Raw genomic sequence first — 22,410 nt, 5'->3', positions numbered from 1 at the left:
ACAGGGGGCCAGTTCATTGTCCCTCAGACTGTTGGAGGGCCGGACTATAGTTTAAAAAAAAAAACCATGAACAAATTCCTATGTACACAGCTGCGGCAAAAACACCCGGTGGGCCGGATAAATGTTTTCAGCAGGCTGCATGTGGCCCGCGGGCCATAGTTTGAGGACCCCTGTCCTATATAATAAAAAGGTAATATGCAAATTGACCCTAACAGCAGAATGACTGGGAATGACTGGTCACTATGACACTCACTCACCACTAGGGGGCAGACACTCAATGCAGGAGCTGCCCCCTGGTGGTCAGTACACTCCCACAGGGGGAGCTCTGCTCAGCCACAAGCCAGGCTGCCAGCTGCCAGCACAGCGATGGTGGCGGGAGCCTCTCACGCTTCCTCAGCAGCACTAAGGATGTCTGACTGCAGCTTAGGCCTGCTCCTCACTGGCAAGTGGACATCCTTGGCGTGATCCCGGACTGCCAGAGGGATGTCTGACTGCCAGCTTAGGCCCAATACCCTGGGGAGCGGGCCTAAGCCAGCAGGTGGACATCCCCCAAGGGGTCCCAGACTGCAAGAGGGCACAAGCTGGGCTGAAGGAACCCCCCCACCCCCCAACCCCTGTGCACAAATTTTTGTGCACTGGGCCTCTAGTAATTTAATAAAACTCTTTTTCTTCTTTTGTTAATCCTCACCCAAGGATATTTTTCCATTGATTTTTAGAGAGAGTGGAAGGGAGGGAGAGGGAGAGACAGAGAGAAACATCAATGTGAGAGAAATACAATGATTGGTTGCCTCCTGTACACACCTGACCAGGGCTAGGGAACCTGCAACCAAGGTATGTGCCCTTGACCAGACTCAAACCCGGAACCCTTGTGTCCGAGGGCTGATGCTCTATCCAATGAGCCAAACTGGCTAGGGCTAATGAAACTCTTAATCCTTCTGTTGGGAAAGAAAATAGATTTACAAACACTCCCCTCCCCCCCTCCTCCATTCTCCCTGGATCTTTATAGGCATAGGGAGAGTAACCTAAGGGTAGGATTTAGGTAAATTTCTCTCTTTCACTATCAGCTCTTCCCTTCCCCTTCCCATTGCCTCCACACACCATAGTTTAAGCTTTTACCAACTGAAAACCATTTGGGTGGACAAAACTTTGGGGAGTTGGGTAACTACTTATATATCTCTCTAGTTAGTTTGAAAATATCATTTATATTCATATTTCTGTGCCATCATACTATTCAGTATCTGACATAAGTGAAAGAAACGCAAGTCAGATAATGTGTTGGTCATGAGATATCTCATGAAATGCAAGTTGAATGAATGAATGACAGAAAAAATGATGTGGGTCAATATAATTGAATCGTTTTCCTTCTACCATCTAGCTGAGATCCAATGAATGTAATTAGGGGTTTTCATTTAGCATTTAAACAAAATGCAAAATGTAGAAAGAGTGACAATTTGATATAATGGGCAGGAGGGTCAGAGGGCAGCCAGAGGCAGCATAACCCTGACTGGGCTTCAGAAGATGGAGAGAGCTTTTCTTGGAAGAGAAAAAGGAGCAGGGACAAGGGAAGAAAGGGGGCTGGGAAAAATTTGTTCAGAGGCAGCCTTACCTTATCTAGGCCAAATATTGTACAATTAATCTCTGCCCATCTTCTCAAAGACACAGCATCTTGTTTTCCTTCAGAATCCTGGAGAGGTGAGATCAGACAGGAAAGAATGGAGGCCACTTTATTGGAGAACCCTAATAGATGCAGGACATTTGTGCCAGAAGTTGTGCTAGAGTGTCCCCGGACTCTTTAACACATTTACTTGATCATGGGCCCAACTAATCAGCAACTTCAATATTAAGTAGCATTTCAACAAAATGCATTGTCTGGGGACTCTTATTAGCTTAGATGTCATGTAGGGGGAAAGGGGACTATTCATTAGCAGTGCGCAGGCCCCTTTAAACTCATGGACTAATCTGCATAGTTGCAATGAAGAAGATCTCAGGGGAAGAGTTTTTTGGTGCTAGGTCTGGTAGGAGAGGAGTTTGGAACTCATTTGTTTAACTTGGAGAATGAGGTTTTGCCTATGTTTAGGAATACAGCAGATTTTATTACTTAAGACGTATGGAAATGAAAACCACAATGGATTGGTTTGTAGAATGAGGATGAAAATAACAATGTCTTCAATTTATATTGTTCTTTTAGTGTTCTCTAAGAGGGCAAGTTATTTAACCCCACGGATCTGTTTCTTCATTTAAAAAATTCACAATTCTGTATACTAAGCTTGCCCGACTGATTGGTAGCACAGCCAAGATTAGAAACTAGGTCTTTGTCTTTGTAACTCAAGTCTCTTCCCCTGACCTACAGTCCAAGGCCACAGGAAGGAGAGAGATAATAATAGCACGGCTATAAAAAAAGGGGGGCAATAGGAAAAGGGATATCACTGAATCATCACAGTAAGTGTAAGGTTGGAAGAAAATCACAATCACAAAGCAAAGTCTGTTATTAAAAACCAAAATTTCTACTATTTAACATAATACAAGGTAAAGAAGAATGTGAAATTAGTACGGAAATTTGGTGAGGGCAGGTGATGGTCAGCAGTGGCTTTAATGGTATGCACAGTTCTTAGACTCAAAACTCAGTCTGCAGAAGACCTCTGAGAAGTCAGGGGCATCAAATTTAAAGTTTCAATAACACAAATTGAAGAAATCTTCACTTTCATTTTAAGAAAGAATGAATTAAGGAATGAATGTTAAAAGCATTCATTAGAACCCAAAACCAAATGATGAAGAAAAATGAACCCAGTCATCACTAGTCAGTTTATCGGCCTTCTATCTTCTGATAAGAATAACTGTGTTTTGTGACACAATTCTAATGGTTAAAATAGCATACAGAAATATGCAACTGCTTTCTACGTTACTATTTTAGCACAGAGGACTTTTCCCTGGGAAACAATTGTGATTTTCTCCTGAAGGTTTATTTCTCCCTGTTAATCCCCATGCCAGAGGATCTGTAAAATTAATAAATGCTTCTCTGTGAAAGTTACTGATATAAAATGGAACACTATAGATTTTTAAAAATCCTTACCCAAGGATATGTTTTTATTGACTTTAGAGAGAGGAAGGGAAGAGGAGGAGAGAGAAACATCAATGTGAGAAATGAACATTGATCGGTTGCCTCCCATACACACTCCAACTGGGGATCTAAACCACAATCTGGGTGTGTGTTGGAGTACCACCCAGGAGGATGCTGCAACCAACTGAGCCACACTGGCCAAGGCAACAGTATAGATTTTTTATTCCTACTGTCATTTAAGAGTTCAGCAATCCTGTACTCTGTATGAAGAAAAATTTGGGACATATCAGGGTTGGAGATGTCTAGTTGGATGTGACTGAAATTAGGTGGCATTTAAGGCTGTGGGTCTATAATGAGATCAGCCTGACAGAGGGTATGGATGGAGATAAGAAGAAGAGCTGGCAGAGTCCTATGCATGCCAACAACTGGAGTTTGAGCCTGCAAAGAAGAGGGGCCAGCAGTGGATGCCCCGAAGGAGAAGCTAGTGAAGGACGAGTAAAAATGTGCAGGCTGAGTAGCCACAGACGCCAAGAGAAAAGTGCTTCTAGGGGAGGATATTGTCCCAAGTGTGGACTCCTGCTGAGAAACGTGGTCAGATGAACACGGACAAGGACTCTAGGATTGGTGGCACTGAGGCTGCACTGCCTTTGATGAGAGTGGTTTTGGTGAGGGGAAGGAAGTGAAGCCCCTGCGGTAGATTGAAGAGTGAAAGAGAGCAGGGAAATGGGATGGAACCTGGAGGGGTTTCTCAAAGGAGGAATTTTTTGTGTTTTCATTTAAAAATATATTTTTATTTATTTCAGAGAGGAAGGGAGAGGGAGAGAGAGAAGAAACATCAATGATGAGAGAGAATCATTCATCAGTTGCCTCCTGCATGTTCCCCACTGGGGATCGAGCCTGCCTGCAACCCTGGGCATGTGCCCTGACTGGGAATTGAACCATGACCTCCTGATTCATAGGTCGACAACCACACTGGCCGGACTGATAATGTTAATTCTTAAAGAAAGTGTTCCATTTTTATAGTTCCAAAATGGAAATGCTGGGTAATTATGAAAATTACTTATGTGTTGGTCAGGAAATCCTTTGTGTATGTGAAACTCTTCACTTCTCAAGAAGAAAGTGTGTGTGCGAGAGTAATATTATGTATGTATGGCTTAGCTATCTTATGTAACCACCACCTTAAAACACTGTAGCTTATAATACTCATATATTGTAGCTCACATGGTTATGGGTTGACTGAGCTGGGCTGATCTTGGCTGTGTCTACTCATGTCTCTGTGGGTTTGGCTGATGGCTCTGCTCTAAGATGGGCTTGGCTATAGCATCTAATCTGGGGAAGCTCTACTTCATGTGTTCTTCATCCTCCTACTGAGAACATAGGTTAGCCTAGACCAGTGGTCGGCAAACTGTGGCTCGCGAGCCACATGCAGCTCTTTGGCCCCTTGAGTGTGGCTCTTCCACAAAATACCATGAGTGGGCGTGCATGTACAGTGCAATTGAAACTTCGTGGCCCATGCACAGAAGTCGGTATTTTGTGGAAGAGCCACACTCAAGGGGCCAAAGAGCCGCACATGGCTCACGAGCCTCAGTTTGCCGACCACTGGCCTAGACATTCCCTTTCTTGGTGATGAAAGAAGGTCAGGATCTTTGGCATACTTTACATATTGGCAAATCACATGACCTAACTAGGGGTCAACTGGGAATATTATTGTAGAACTGCAGTCTCATGGCAAAGGGCATAGCTGTATGAGTGAATGAAGAATTGGGGCCATTATTGTAATCTACCACATATTTTGAAAGCTGTAGAGGTGAAATATAGCTAAATTTAGTTATTATTAAATGTCTTCTCTTTAGGGGACTTTTTACTTTCATCATTACTCTATTAAAAAGTGTCCTTTAAAAAGGCAATTTCACACAAAATTAATGGTGCTTGCTCTTATTCACCAAATAAACATGTCATTAGTCCAACAGTTAATTTAATCTTTGCTTCCCAACCCCCAAAACCTAATTGAAATCTGACCCAAGGATTTCCAGAATAAATGTGTACCGTGTATTTTGTTTGACTATTTTAGTTCTGTAGATGAAGAATGATTGAGAGCCCAATTTTGCACCAATATTAACATTTCAGATGTATAATTACCTGCATTGTCCACTTTCTGCTTTTTCCAATATCACAAAAGCTTTTTTTTATAGTAAACAAAGGAGGAAAAAAATAATAATGTAGAAGTCAGACCTGTCATCTCAAATATAGATTAGGTTTTCTTTCACAGTTAAAGTAGTGAATAGCATGAAATACAGATTTCTTATAAGAAGTTTATTCCTTTTCACAAGCTCAAGAATTTAATTAATTCAGCAGTATGTGTATATATATATATATATATATATATATGCAGGCATTGAGTTTCTTCTTGAAAAGTAGCAGCTCCACACAAAGATGAATAGTTTCCTTACATTTTACAGGAAGCAAGTAAAATTAAACTATTGATATATCTTTGCGAAGATTTGTTTTGATAAATCAAAATTTCAAATTAGCGTGCAGTGTTCGTATGTGATGTTAGACTCTGAAAAGATTATTTAATTTGTGATATGTAAGTTTTATCTGGGGACAGCTTCTGTGGTACACTGTGGTTTTTATGAATGTCTTTGGAGAGGGTTGATAAGAAATTTCAAGTTTAAGATGAGCATATATGAAAGGATGTGCCAGGTGAGTGTGGAAAGAGAGGGCTCTGCAGTCTGGAGTGGAGCATTACCTGATGGTTCAAGGAAAATGGTGAACAGAGTGATAGTATTCTTTGCCCTGAGCCCCCCGTTTAATGAACCTCTTTTCTGCTATCGCCCCATCTCCAACACCGTTGATCCCTTCTTCTGCTTAAGGACCTGACACCCTAATGATCGTTCCCACTCACCTTCCTTAAAGCTGGTGCTATATTGATAATTTTTAACAACCCTAATAATTTTTTTTATCTTTAAAAAAAGAGCCGAAACCGGTTTGGCTCAGTGGATAGAGCGTCGGCCTGCGGACTGAGAGGTCCCAGGTTCGATTCCGGTCAGGGGCATGTACCTGGGTTGCGGGCACATCCCCAGTAGGAGATGTGCAGGAGGCAGCTGATCGATGTTTCTCTCTCATCGATGTTTCTAACTCTCTATCTCTCTCCCTTTCTCTCTGTAAAAAATCAATAAAATATATTAAAAAAAAAAAAAAAAAAAAAAAAAAAAAAAAAGAAAACCTTGGTTTGTGGCATTGGCCCTTTCGGAGGTGTGAACATTCCCTCATGGCTGATTTCAAGTTACCGATGTGCCAACACAGATGCAGATTCACACTGTTCCCTCTGTGAGCCAACGCCAACACACCGCTGCTGAAAACCCGGCCCCCAAGTCAAGGACACGCCGGCTTACATGAAGAGTTAGATGTAGAGAACTGAACAAAAATCGCCAGACTTGTGTGATATGTTATTGGAGGGCTGGGGTACAGGGCAGGTTGTAGTCTCACATTTCCAGTACCCAAAGTTCTGCAGAAATGTACTAATTCCCCTCTCACCTTTGTTGTTGTTGTTGTTTTTTTCCAAGATATAGATACAATTGCAGTTTCTATTCAGAAATATCTAAGAATTAAAAGCAGTTTCACTCCGCATCATCACAGCTGCCACATGCTCACCCTCCCCCAAAGAGTCAATGACACGTGAATGATGGTTTTCCATTTTTAATGCCCTCACTGAAATCAGGTCCACCGGGAAGAGTCCCCGTCACACTGACCTCCCACAGCAAGGTGAGTCATGAGCTCTAGAGATGGATAGCTAGACTGGATAATGGTGACAGACTCCTAGGGCGCATGAGTGCTGGTGAAGGTGACAGGTGGACGGGTGTCCCAATTCGTATTTTGGCAGATGCAAGCAAGATAGCTTTTTTTTTTTTTTTTGAACAAAAGCAAAATAAAACTGAAAATAGTATATGAGTCTATAGCAATGGCAAATTGCATAATTAAATTTATATAAGTCTCTAGTTTCCATGGAGTTGAGAAAATGCCTCTTTGGGCTTCTTTTCTCTGTGTCCAAGCCTTTGTGCTTTGTTTCCTAACAACTTTCTCCTTAGGAAGTGGGTTGCTAATCAGCTCCTATAATGAGCTGAAGGCAAGGGTTAGTGTGCGATGGGCTGGTTTTTTTGTTTTGTTTGTTTGTTTGTTTGTTTGTTTGTTTTTGTACTGATTTTATTCTCAAGACACCAGAAGTTCAAGGCATGAGTATTTCTGTTTTATAAAAGCAATGATAACACAATTTACCAAGCTCCTATCCTGTAGTAGGCATTGTGCTAGGCTCTTTGAATGCATTATATTGACTTATTAATCTTATTAGGAGGTGTCAGGGGAGAAGAAATGTGCTTCTTTCCAAAGGGCATCTAATATCCATGGGGGCAAACGTTTTTCTTTGGGAAAAGCAACCAGTGATTTTGAGTGTGACACAGAGTCCCGAGAGCTCATGGAGACGGTCTGTCAATCCTGCACTCAGAAACTCATTTACCGAATCGATTGACCGGTTGTCCTTTTGCATGCGTGTCGTCTCATTTTCCACTGATGATGGAAAGGGGCGTGCTCTAGTCAACCCCTAAAGCAAACCTCTGCTGTAGAAGAACTAGAGAGGCAGGATGTTTGTCTGAAAGGTTTAAGGAATGGAGCCTGACAAGTTGTTCTCAATCATAAGGACCTGCGAAAACAGGGTTAGGAGGTCACTCCGACACTCAGGAATGTGTTAGGCGCCGTGCAGCTCCTGCTGAAGTGGTAAGAACCACCGTCTACCTGGGGTGTACATGATAAAGCCATTTCTTTTCTTTTCTTTTTAAATGCATATACCATAGTCTTTAATAATGATATTATGGAAAAAACCCTGATAGCTACGTAATTGATTAAACGGCAAACAATTTTTTTTTTCTATTTAGTCTGATAGGGGCACTAAAGCAGTGACTTCTTTTTTGTTTTATTTTATTGGGTCTTGGTTGTGTCATCTTGGGTAAATCCTTTTTTCTTTCCTTCCTTTTTTTAAAAAAATTTTCTTTATTGATTAGGGTATTACATATGTGTCCTTATCCCCCCTTTACTCCCCCCCTCAACTCATGCCCTCACCCCCCTGGTGTCTGTGTCCATTGGTTATGCTTATATGCATGCATACAAGTCCTTTGGTTGATCTCTAAAGCCATTTCTTAATCTTCATTTAACACATTCACATCAGAGACCCCAGACCCCCCTCATCAGTATTGGGGCTGCTTCCCCTCCTAAGGTAACAACAGAATTCATGGAGCCTGATGAGCCCCAGTGCAGCAGGATTCCTGCTGACATCCTCACTATTGAGGTCCTTACTGGTCCCCAAATTTTGGCTCTGGGTTTCTACGCAGGGGGTGTGGGAATCTTTGCTGGGGCTGGGACCACATCTGCCTGAGGCTCACCATTTCTGCATGTACCTGTAGCATCTGCTCTAAGTTCCTGCCCCTTCCCAGAGCAGTGGGAGACAGTGTGGGTGTGAGTGTCTACTGGTCACTGGATCTGCTGACTTTGATCCATTTTTTCTCTCTCTCATTCCATTTTCCTCATTTCCCTTTCTCTTTTCTTTCTTTCTTTTTTCTTTTCGCCCTCATGTTTTATTTTCCTTCTTTCCAAGACCTTTCAGAAGTATAATGTTTTTAATGGTTGAAGCTTTAGGGAAACAGCTTTGGGGTCTATCATCTATATATATAGAAGCCTAAGTGACCGAACAACCGAACAACTGGTTGACCGGTTGCTATGATGTGCACTGACCACCAGGGGGCAGACACTCAATGCAGGAACTGCCCCTGGTGGTCAGTGCACTCCCACAGCAGCAGTGCCACTCGGCTGATGGCTGGACGCTAAACACTCGGCTCACAGCTGGCAAGTGCAGCTGCAGTAGTGTGAGCCTCTCCTGCTTCCGTGGCAGCACTACCAGGTGGTGGCGGCAGGCACAGCAGGCCGGGATGAGCCGGAGTGGTGCAGTGCCCAGCCTGGACTCGGGCTTCTCCCTGGCCACCTGGCTTCGCACACTACTACATCCCTCGGGGGATGTTGGACTGCAGGTTTCGGCCCATTCCCTCAGGCCAGGCTGTCCCTCAGGCCAAAACCGGCAGTCCAACATCCCCTGAGGAGTCCTGGATTGTGAGAGGGCACAGGCCAGGCTGAGGGATTCCACCGGTGCACACCCGGACCTCTAGTATAATATAAATTTGCCCCTCTGTCCTACAGAGGGGCTCAATGTGAAATACTGGGAGAAAACCACACGCTGTTATCATGAAACCACACAAAATTATCATAAAAATTATTGTTAGGATATTTGTTAGAATAGGCCACTGATGATGATTAATAGCCCTCATTTCAAAGGGGAAGAAAAATCTAGAAACTTGAGTATGTAGCCTTGAATCAGCCTAGATTTGAAGCCCTGAATATTGTCAGGCGAGTTTTTTGTTTAGGTGTGTGATTTATCCCACAGACTCGTGACTGTTTTCATGATGTTCCTACTCAGCCTATTGCCCCGTCTTCAGTCTTCGTTAACCCACTTGGTGCAGTTGCTATTAAACAACAAGGGCTCAGCGACTCAAAAAATGTATCACTATTCTTAAATGTGATGTGGGAGGCCTTGAACACTGTGGCGAATAGTCATAGCTGATATGTACCAGAATCATATTTCCTAACGTAGGGCTATGAAAGGCTTTTGCTTTCTGCTAGATCTGTTTCTTATGGAGGGTAATTAGGTTCAAGAAATGTCAAGAGAGATGCTTTTTGCAATTTTGCATAGCTCAAGCCTTTTGCCCACAGCATGCAAAGGTCTGAGGTTTTTAGGGAAATTGGAGACCTGCTTTGTCTCTAAAGCACTGGGCTGCTTGTTTATGATATTTCCTATTCCCTGGTTGCATTTTCTTTTAGAAAGAATAACCTACATAATATTATCATTAATGTGAGTGTCCATGGACACAATGCTTCTATTCATTGAATGCTAGGCATTCAGACTTTTAGTCCCAGTTTCTGGGTAGGTTTTCCTTAGCGTTGTCAACAATGATATTTGTGTGAAGAAATTTATTTGCGATACACAGTGAGTCAATGGGGTGCCACTACAAAATGAAAAAGAGCATCAAAGAAAGAAAGTGGTTCCAAGAAAATCTGTGAGACTGGCTGTCTGATCGGAGAACAAAGAAGGAATTAGAATAGGTACATTTAAGAGAATTCACATAAGTACACAGAATATTTCATATGGAATTTAAACACAAACTTTGCTTATATACGTGATAGAAACAACGCCAATGAAGAGAGAGTGTCAATGAAGGGTCAGCCCCCTTTTTAAAGTCTTTATTGTATTTAGTGTTTTATTTATATTTAAAAGTGAACTAACTCATTATATCTTTTTGTTCCAACTAAATTATTATATGTCTTTTTATGAAGCACTGAGGGTTTGGAGAGATGGGTGCCTGGGACTCTCAGTTTCCCAGGGGCAAAGCTCAGGACCTGATTACAGAAACTAGAAATGAGAACACTAGAAAGAAGCCATTGTGTTGGTTTTCAAAGGATTGGGAAGGCTTTAGCACATCTCTCCAGAGGTCCCTCCCAACAACTGGTCACTGTCTGAAATTTGAATTTTAGTGATAACACTCCTTGGAGGGGTAGCTCTTTAAGCACCGAGTAGTGATCCACCCTTTCTTGTGATGCAAGGGTCATGGGACAGTTTTCAGATTCAGGCAGAATGCTTATCTGACGGTGCTGAGGGTCCGAGGCAACCTGAGGACACATATGGAAGGATACTTTGGCAGTGGATAGTACTTCCAATGTGAGCTTTAAAGGCGGACCTGGGCTTAAACCGTACTCCATGGTTTTGTGGCTTGCGTCCTTCTGTAAGTCACTTATCCTGCTAATTCTGGCAGGAAGCAGGCACTAACTGAATGGATATTCTCCTCTGTTTCCCAATTTCCTGTAGAGCCAGCCCCACATTCTTTTCCCTAGGCCAATTTTTCACCTCCTGTCAGCTAGTGGCTGTCTTTGTTTTATATATTGTACATGTCACGAGTGAAGATCACGTCATTTTTCCCATCCGTGTGAGGGACATCTTGTCCTCTATTTCTCCCATGCAGCCCAACCACTAACTCTGTTGTTCTGACTCTGACTCCCTCGTGGGTTCTAGTTATCCATCTCCAGGGACTTACTGGTGTTTCCACGTGGATGCTCTGCCATCTCATCAAATTCATCATCGGTTTCATCTCAAATTGAATTTACCACCTTCTCCCCAGAGGTGATTTTCCCTTCTACCTTTTAAATGTCAATTTCATCATTCTTCCAGCCACCCCGAAGAGAACTATTAGAATTATCTTTGATGTCTCCTCCTTCAAATCTTTTAGAGGAGGCTCTGAATGCCACGGATCACCGCCCCTACCCCCACTCCCCCCCAACCATGCTCTTTGTAGCCATTATTTCCTTTTTCTTCTATCTTTTCATTCATCATTTACTCATCAATTTATGGAGCACCTTGTGTGTGCCATTGCAGCAAGTCTAATTGAATTTTTATCTCACTCTATACTCTTCCAGCAATCTTGTAACTGATTACAGAAGAAGTTGGACTCTGGAGCTAGATTACCTGGCTTTGCAAATTTCTATTTGTAGGACTTTGAGCAAGTTACTTTACCTCTCTTAGCCACAGAGTTCTTATCTATTAAGTGGCAATCATGATAGTGCTTACCTGATAGGGTTTTTAGAAGGAATAAGTGAGTTAATATACATGTGAAGTATTTAGACCAGTGCCTGGCACATAAGAAGCATGGCATAGATGACAGATATTAATGGGATACCTTCTCTCTCTACTTCCTTTCTTTGTAGTTGATCCTTCATCTAATTTTTCGAATTTGCTTTTAGCAAAGCTTTCATCAGATAAGTTTCCAGTTTAGTGAGTCTTCTTCCCTACAGAATAAGATCAAGAGCCTGTATATCTTAGACCCCAACCTCACCTCCAGCTATTCACAAACTCTGTCCACCTCCCATAGTGAACTTGAGCTCACCTCACCCTGAGGGCAGCACTTCACAGTTTTCATGGCCCTTCCCAGCCTTAATGGGTTTCCCATGTGTTAGGATACAAATAGCATTTCCTTCATCATCCCCTGCTTCCTCTCCACTCCTTATTTAAAATGTCTCTTTTCCCTCACCCCACATTTATGTCTCCCAAGGCTTCCTATCTATTTTAGTTTCACCTTTTGTAAAGGTCCTTCTCAGGCCACTCTGGCCCTCAATGAGCGTTCTTACTAGTATCCATTTTGTTCTCTTTATTTACTACAGCGCATCGTACCTATTTCTATACTTTGCAGTCTTTCTTACCAGATTTTGGCTCCACATCGTCTAGGGCAGAAATTGACAATTTTTTTCTATAAAGGGTCTGGTAGGAAATGATTTTTAGGCTTATGAGCCATGCTGTCTCTGTCACTCCTGTCAGCTACTCAGTTCTGCCATGGGGAAATGAAAACAGCCACAGGCGATATACACATGAATGAGTGTGACTGTTTTCCAATAAAACTTTATTTCAATAAAGTTCTCATAAAATTTATTTACAGACACATGTGGCAGGCTGGATTGGGCCTTTAGGATGTAGTTGCCATCCTCTGGACTTGGGAAGTATCTGTTCATATACTGAGATGTTAAATGAAATGCTATTGATGGGGTCATTTCAAATGGGAGAAGATTTTATTGGATTCTAATGGGACTATGACCATCTCCACATGGTGGCAAGGGAGATTTCCCCGCTACTTACAGACATATAGTAGCTGCACTTGGAGAGCCACAGAAGGCTTGCTGTAAGCATGCCTGCTCTTCACAGAAATACTATCTATACTCCTAATAGTGCAGAAAGATGGGAGGAGGGGGAAGGGTGGTTGCCAGGAAGAAAGCCTCATCGCCATGGAAACAGCTTTCTGCATTCCCACATTGGTCTGTGAACACCAGGTGGTTCATAAACAGCCCAGAGGCATCTGAACTTACATTATGAAGAGGAAGTGGCTTTTGACAATATTCGAAAAAAATGCATTTGCCTTGGGGACTGCCTCATGAGTTGCTGAATGATTTTTCAGAATACCTGAACACCACTATTTTCTGAACAGTCTTGGAGATTTTAAAACACTGATTAAACACAGGAAACAGCAGTGATTGAATATATATATATATATATATATATATATATATATATATATATAATTTTATTTTTCTTTCAGATAGCAGATAGTGCTAGGCCAGCATGGCAAACCAGATTTACCATTTTTTACACTTTGTTATTTCAACAAATGGAATAGGAAAACATTTCATAATATGCAAAGCTCCCCAAGATTCATGAAGCCATTTGAAAGTTATTTTTTTCTTCTTCCCAGAGGTTCTTGCTCAATTTTAAACAGAGACCATTCCAATTGTGGTCTTCCAAATGGAAAATTATCTTCCTCAAATCCACCTCCCCTTTATTTGCCATGTAATCAACTGCAAATCAAACCTCTTTAGATACAGCATGTAATAATTACTTCCTATAATTGATTTGTCTCAAATTATAAGCCCTTTGTTTTCCTGTGAGGAGGGATACTGGAGACTAAAGAAATCAGGCTAATGCCAGCTACTGGGAAATAGTGTCCAGACAAATGGAAGGCTTGTTAGAATACAAGGACGTTCAATTTTAACGGGAGATAATAGAATTAAAATCCAATTGAAAACAGCAACGATTAGACTAGGGCTGAGCGCTCAGAGAAATGCTGCCAAACATGTGTGCCCTTTATGTAACACCACTGACTGTGAACAAAAGTGAGCTTGGGGTTATTTTTTTCAATAGCATCAATATTTAGCCCCCAGTCTTATGGATGACCATACAATTTTCAGACGGCTTGCTAAGGTTAGGATTCTAGAGGGATCTTAACAAATGTAGGGCACATTTCAAGAAATTACAATTCATTGGCTGACTTGAAGCTCATTGGTCCACATATAACTGAACTCATGTCTTTGTCTCCTTATGAGTCCTTCTCTCCATTGCGGTGCTATTCTTAGAGCTTCAAAATGTCCATGTGCCACTTTCATGACTATAACTTCTGCCATATCTGAATATCGCTTGTTTTGAAGGTTGAATTGTTTCCCTTGAAAGATAGGATGAAGTTCTAACTTCCGGTAACTGTGAATGTGACCTTATGTGGTCATTGGCTCAAAGCACAAGCCCTGCCCAGCTGGAGCATAAGAGCACATGCTCCGTGCCCTGGCCACCATTCAGACACCTTGGTTCTGCACTACAAAAGAGTGCTCTTTCCATTGTTCTCAGTGGGCACATCTGGGATGGACATAAAAAGAGGAATGCCCTTTCTGGGAGCTGCAAAGCTTTGCAGTTTATTTTCTTTAGGTACAGTTTTAGACACCTTGTGGTTGCTTTAAGGCTCGAACTATTACAGGATGTTGTTGGCTGGAATCAGAATGTTTTTGTAATATGTACAGCAAGCACCTTTAAAAACTCAATAGGCATTCTGTTTACTTGGCTTCTGGTTAATTCCATAGATTATAACCCACAGCTAGAGATCTTACTTGGATATTGCCTTTGTCTCTTGGATCTTCTGTCTGCGTCTGAACTTTGTCCAATCTCACACTAGTCCCCAATGTAAGAGTTGCTGCATTACCATATTTCCAAGCCATAATCTAACCTGTAGCCCCAGGCTGCTTCCATTCCACTTGCTTCGTCACAATGAGCATATTTAATTCTTAGCCCTTACAAAAGACTTAATGGCGGTTTACAGGCAGCTGCCGATGTGACTGGGCCTGCTTTTTGCTCCGATCTCTTCTCCTGCCTACTCTCCTTAGTTTCTGCCTTTGTTGGAAAACTAGTTTGGAGCAGAGAATTCCAATGTTCCATTCTTGCAAAGTAAATAATGAGATTCCCAGTCATTTTAGCTTGCAGGCCATAGGCAGAAAGAACTTTTAAAAAACCATATTTCCTTTTCCCTCTGCTTTTGAAATAAGTCACTTTCAACTTAAACTTGCCCGCTCAAATTTTCCCCCTGAACACTATAAGAAGTAGCTAACACAGTCCAACAACCTGAATTTTCTTTAATACTGGAGTCTTTATAGACATGTAGTCCATGTCCCAAGACACGACATGCAACAGCCTAACAAATTACAAGGTGACACTGCCTATCACCAATTTCTATGTCAGTCTTAGTTGTAATCAACAGGAATGACTGGTTAATTTAAGCAGAATGGCAGTTTATTTAAAGGGTAGTGGAGCGCGGGCTCCCACCCAGGAGCACACCATGCCTTTCCCTTCCGCTTCTTCTTCTCCCACAGGCATGCATCCCCTAACTTTTAAGGGAGCCCACAAGACTTGCAATTGGGTGAGCAATGGGCAGCGGCAGCTCATCTCGGGTTAACTCCCTGAACCTGCCCCCAAGAGCCCCTTTTCTCTGAGTCTCCAGTGAGCTGATAGCAGCCCTCCTTTGGCTCACTTCTTTCCCATAACATTTCCAGAGAGCCAGAGCAGCCCCGCCTAGTCTCTCCCCTGTTCCTTCTTCTACTTTAAGCCCTTCATTGTCTCACTGTCCTCAGTTTTAACTCTGAAAAAAGAAAAAAGTAGCTCACAGAATTGTTGGGAAGCCCAGAGCACTAGGTTTGGAAAACAGGCTAAAGCAGGCTACATGTGAGAGCCACAGCCAATTATTGTCACAGCCTCACACTGGGAAGAACTGCTGAAGCCACTGTCACGGAACACCAGATACCACATCTTGTCGCTACATCACTGATGTACCTGGAAAATGTTGCTGCTTCTTCCATGTCCCTCTGCTTGATCTCCTGTTCCTGATTCATTACATCACTATTTTAGATGCAAAAATCTCAGGTGGGTGCATCTGACTGGCTGAGCTTATAAGATTTAGCTTCCAGGGGGGCCATGGAAGCTTGCTAGTGTTTTCAACTTCTATAATAAGAGAGGATCTATTTTTCCCAGGACTTTTAAGGTGTACAGAACTCCCTACCTATGGAACGAGGTGAAGGCACTGGCTCATTAAAAAGAAAGGACATGTCCATTTCAGCTGAGTATATGCCTGTTAGTTATATTTTCTCTGAATTCCCAATTAAGGTTTTATTTATAGCGTTTTTTCAAAGTTCTACAGGTGCCTACCTAATATCAGCTACTACTTATAAAATGAGCACAAAATGTTCCAAGTGCTATTTATAGGTAGTTTCTAATTCTCACTGTAGATATTGAGATTCTAATATGAATGTGATGATCATGATAATTTCAATAGGTAGGACTTTCACATCCTACAGGACAGGCCCTATGCTAAGTGCTTCATCTGCAGAGCTTCACTCACTCTTCTTTGTTCTTATTGTTTCTGTTTCTCTGATGAGAAAACGGAGGCCTGAGAGCTTATGCAGCTTGTGCAGGTAGAGAGAGATGAAGACTGGAATCATCAGTTGAAATGACTCCATTGCCTTGGCACTTTCCCCTGTAGCACATTCTAAGACTGCAAATAATAAGGGTTGCACCAAATTGAGCTTTGGTCATGGATTTGGCCCAAATTTGTAATTCAAGTTTGCTTTGACCTTTGGAAGGCCGAGTAACTAAATGTTCCTTTCAGTCATTTGTGGCAACCTTGAAGTTTTGATCAACAAACTGTTATTAGATAGTTTTCATTGTATCTAATTAATATATCAACATAAGTAGTGTGAACAAGGCTTGCCATTGTCAATATCTGAATATTCACATTTACACATAGAAAGCATTCCAAATGTAACTTGGAGTAGAAATTTCTTAATAAGCCATATGTTTAATTGAAATTTATTGAAATATTTGTTACTGTAAGATTAAAATGCTACTAATTAGTGGTGGTTGTTAGAGTTGTTAGCTTTGTGTACCAAAACAATTATTTATAAACTTTAAAACTGCCTAATAAACTAGATTGATAGTTAATATGAATTAATTAGATTCATTACTTAAATAAATTTAAAAAGATCATTGTTTATTTTTTGAATTAAAAAGTATTTATTTATTTTTATTGAATTCATTGGTGTGACATTGGTTAATAAAATTATATAAGTTTTAGTATACAGTTCTATAATACATCATCTCTATATTGAATTGTGTGTTTATCACCCCAAGTCAAGTCTCCTTCCATCAAAATTTATTCCTCCTTTACCTTCTACCTCCCTCACTCCCCTTCTCTCTGGCAATCACCATACTGTTGCCTGTGTTCATGAATCTTTTTTTTCTTTGCTTAATCCCTCTACCTTTTTCAAAAATTTTCAAGGTTAATTAGAATAAAGAAATTAGACTATATCACAATTACACTCTTCAATAATTTGTTTGGCGTACTTTTAAAAGTATAATCTTTAGGAGCTATCTAGGATTTTTAGTCAATTAAGTCTATTTAGGCCTTGAGCCTTTAAAAAATTTTTTTTAATCTTTTATTTTTTATTTTTGAGAGGAAGATTTTTTAAAAGCAGAATGTCAATATCGTCATCTCAAAATTTTGCAAGAAGGAACAAAACCTCCAAAGCCATGTACAACAACATCTAGGATGAACCATTCTCAATTGAGACAGAATAAAGTATTTAAAGAGTGTGACACAAAAAGGGAAATATTACAGAGGAATGAGGCACTGAAAACATAATATTCTCACTAAACAAACCTTAAAACACAGACTTAAAAAAGATGCTTCAAGAAGACATTTTCTTTTCATTGTGCAGAGACTAGAAATTTACATAAAAGATTGGTGAATTGATTGTTCGAGTTTAGACTGCCAATCACTTTTAGGAATTGAAATTGAAGTGTTCTTTTAGGCTTTTCAAATCTATGAACTCAAAGGTAAAATATTCCTTATAGAAAATGTTTCTGAAAATAATTTTCCTGAATTGTATTCTGCTCTGCATAAAACGGTTAAAAGTGTTATTAGATGGGCCAGTTGAAAGTGACTATTCCCTATAGTGCTGCAATTATGTAGCACAGATTGCTGACAAATGAAGTTGTGTTCCTGCCCTTTTAAAATTGGACAGCTAAAACTGTTAGTAATAAAATTGCAATTTTGGGACTAAAATTCCATATATATACTTGTATTTTAGAGGTTCTTTCTTTGAGAGCTATATTCAGCATGGATCTTAATTTCCATTCAAATACTGTTATAAGCACTTGGCTATTCAGCATTCACACAAAATGTGTATTATGTGCTCCTCTATCATAAAAATGGCCAGAAGGCCAAGAATGAATTTCCTAACACTTAGAAATAATCAAAGTGCTTCCCAGGCACCCATGCAATGGCTGAAGCTGGTTAACACCAACCCTTGTCCCTCTCCCTTTTACACTGTTCTCCCCCTCCCCTCCCCCCGCCCCTACACCAGTGTTCTGTAGAGCCACTGGTAACTTTTGCTTCTTTGTCCAACCCAGAGTGCTACCCATTAATTTGATAAGCACTGAAGAACTATTGAAAGCTATCAAAAACAGATCTTGAGCTGTGTTCTAAATTGGGGTGCCATTGGGGGAAGCATCCTTGAGCCATTAAACTCGGCCACTTGATGGCACCAAAAGGAAGAGCCAGGACTGCATGGAAATTTGTTCAGGAGGTAACCAGTTCTTTGTACATGTTACAAAGACAAAGCAAAAGAGCCCTTCCAGCCGGCCTGGCTCAATAGTTGAGCATCGACCTATGAACGAGGAGGTCACGGTTCAATAACCCAGGCATATGACTAGGTTGCGGCCTTGTTCCCCAGTGTGGGGAATGCAGGAGGCAGCCAATCAATGACCCTCTCTGTCCCTCTCCCTTCCTCTCAAAAATAAAAATAAAAATAAGATAAACAGTTGTATCTTGAGAAAGATGGGCTCTGAATTCACCTAATTATTTTCTTCCTTTGTTAAATTAGGGGAGTCGGTGGAGGAAGCGAATGTTGGACTAGGGAGATCCCATAGACCCCTTTGACCTTGGCATTCTATGATCAACATGTACCATGAGTTTTCAGTAGGCTTCATTAATTAGACTGAAAAAGAGAACAGCAAGCATTTATTGTGTGCTTATTATGTGCCTGGGCACTGAACTACATACATCATAGGACTAGCTTATGGGTTTATTTTTCTTTCTTATTTTGCATAACAATTTTATAAATCCTCACAACACTATAGTTGCAATAGTTATTATTGTAATTTTACACATAAGGACATCGGTGGAGGATGAACGGCTTGTACAAAGCCACACTGCAAGTAAGGGGTGTGGCTGGAATTTGAACCTTGCAGTCAGTCTCCAGAGCCTGGGGCTTCATTGCAAAACTGAACTATAGTGATTAGTGCCTCGGTTCACTGGAAATAAGCTTACTTCCATGAACTGGGCTCTTTATTAAGAAAAGCCTCCCATACATAAAACATACTGTCCATTTAAGAAATAATACTTATTATGACATTATTACATTGTTATCATTGGGGAAAAATATGAAGCTCACTCACTATACTTATTTCCAAATTTTAAGTTGAAACCACGTCTTTAAAGATTCAGAAGCACAGCGTTTGAGCTGGGAACACCCATTGGAGTCCAGCAATGCCAGTGTACTTCCTTTCTAGCCCATGGTCCCCGGACAGCAATGTGAGGCAATATTCTTTGTTCCATGTGGCTGTTGTATGTTCCCTTTTACTGCTGGTCAAGGAAATGGACTCTTGGTTTGGCCTTCCCTCTCCTCCATGAAAGCACGAGACTAAACTCTCAGTCAGCAAGCTGGTCCCTGACAGCATGACATGCTCTTACCCAGTGTCCCTTTCTTCATATCATCATTTTAGACCAGCACTTTGCAACTGACATATTTCCCACCGTGTATTCTTTTTTTATTTTTTAAAAATATATTTTTATTGATTTCAGAGAGGAAAAGAGAGAGAGAATTAGAAACATCAATGATGAGAGAGAATCATTGATCTAGCTGCCTTCTGCATGCCCCCACTGGGAATCGAGCCCACAGCCCCAGCATATGCTGTGACTGGAAATTGGACTGTGACCTCCTGGTTCATAGGTTGACACTCAACCACTGAGCCACACCAACCGGGCTACCTTTTGTTCTTTTTGTTGCTATTGTTTTTCTTGCTTCTATTCTAATTCCTGCCTATGCCAAAAATTTACTATCTCTCTAATTTCGTAAACTTTTAATTAATTTATTTGCTTTATCCACAGAAATTTCCCCCACTCTATCTATCTCTGCTGTTTCTGTTGAATCGCCCTGTGGTTGGACTGAGGGCTTGTTAACGTGACTCTTGGAGCAGCTGGGGCCTCTAAGGGCAGACATGACTTCCGACCAGGCAGGGAGAACGTGCGGAGGCCTAGAGTGGTTGGCAGATATTAATTTTGTCTTTTCTACTTTAGTCATTGTGTTGACTTTATAAAACTCTGAGAGTGACGATCTCATCCAGGTGTGGTGGTGTCCGGATGTTTCTAGGCTGGAGTGGGAGTGGCAGTGGGGTAGTTTTGTTTCCAGAAGATCTAAATGGCCCTCACCGATTTGGACAGCTGCACTGTGGTCAGCTGGTGGGGATCTTTGCAGAATGTTGCAGATAAGGCTGTGTCTGCCTATGGTGCTGGGTTTCTACCATAAGGTTTTATAGAGACCAACTTGTGGCTGGTCTTTCTCTCAGTCCTTATCCTCTGCTGACAGTGGTCAGCGTCATGGTCTTCAGGCTTTCCATGTCTATGGCATGGGTTGAGGACATTCAGTTTTAGAGTTGCCTGGCAGGTTTCTCCGGGATATTTTCTTCCTGGGATGACATCTCAGCACAGAGGGCCAGGTCCTGTGATGCTGGGCTACGTTGTTTCCAGAGGCACCCAACTGTGAAGTGATTCTGAAGAGGCCTCAAGTGTTCATTGAGGAAAATATGAGTTAAGTCTGGAAACTTAACTCCTTTAGAGGATTTTAAATGTCAGACTAAAGTTGTTGGTTTTCATTCAGCATGCAGTGGTTTAAAAAGAATGCTTATTATTTATTCTGATTATAAAATTCATGTGTGATCTTTGAAGAACATGTAGGGAGCACAGTAAGAAAAATTTTGATATTGTCATGGTGACTTGATCTAGGCTACTTCAAAGTGGGGGTGACAAGAGGTATTCAGATTCAAGGTAGACTTTGAAGAGAGAGACTTCTGCACTTATTCAGGCCCTTTTTTCCCCAATTAATATTGTCAGAGAATTTTTTCTTCAAAATTTATGAAATAATTTTCATCATTTCAGCATTGCAATTTTAAAACAATGGGATAATAAGATTTTAGGGAACTGGATGTGGAGACAAAGAGGAGGAAGGAAAGATGAGAATTAGTTTAAGGAGGACATACCAGTTGCATAGACAAATAGAGAGGTATTAAGTGACTCATCCTTGCTACTTAGCAAATGAAATCACTTTTTCACTCATGTTCACATATGACATATAATACCTCGTTATGAGAACCCAGGTGTTCTTGCTCTGTCAAATATGTCAAAGCAATTTATAACCTTGGTATATTCTTTACAGTTAAATTTGAAGATCAAAACAAAATACCATAAATTATTTAAATACAAGTCAATTTCCCCCCCACATTCAAATGGAATTTCAGAAGCCATCTTGACCAAAGTAACTTACAGAGGGAAAAATTATAAATTTTGTATTTTCTTTCTTAGGAAAAGCAGTTGATTTTCCATGATTGTTCAGGCGCGGAACAATACTAGCTAATAAAATGACTGAAGTGTGGGGTCTCCTTATCGTTGCTCCAGTGAGCAGACCCTTTAGGCTTTCTCTGTCCTGACCTGTAGTTTCCCGTGGGCAGCTGCTGCCTTCAGAGAAAGGAACTGAAGACAAGGAAGGCTGCTGAGTTTGCTTCAGGCCTGCAGATGTGGAAGAACATTCTGAAATTGTACTTGTGTCCCTAGCATACCATTTATAGATTAGTTGCATGGTGGCTTTTTTTTAACCTATAGTCTGTCCAATGTATTCATCTCTATATGTGGTATTTGAAGAGTTAGAATCTATATCTTATCTACTTCCAAAATGAATTTGAATAGAACACAACTTTGGACCTAATATTCTAATCACTTGGTGAAGAATTCCTTATAACTATTAAATGTATTTGCATTATTTATTCAGTCATTTACCTCCCCCCATCAGGTAGTATTCAGCATCTACTGCATTTTGAGTGCTTTATTAGGTGTGGGAATGAAGAGATGTGTGGGATATTGTCTTTTCATGAAAGAACTCAGAGTCAAGGGTCAGGGACAGACTTAGCAGATGCCCCAAGATAAGGACTGTCACAGAGGAAGGGATGTGTTGTGGGATCCCAGGCCTGAGAGTCTGGAGGAACTGGGAGAGGCTTCCCAGAGAAGAAGACTTGAAAT

Source organism: Myotis myotis, unplaced genomic scaffold, assembly GCF_014108235.1.
Source record: "Myotis myotis isolate mMyoMyo1 unplaced genomic scaffold, mMyoMyo1.p scaffold_m19_p_7, whole genome shotgun sequence".
Taxonomy (NCBI): Eukaryota; Metazoa; Chordata; class Mammalia; order Chiroptera; family Vespertilionidae; genus Myotis; species Myotis myotis.
Note: the sequence above shows the minus strand (reverse complement) of the source record.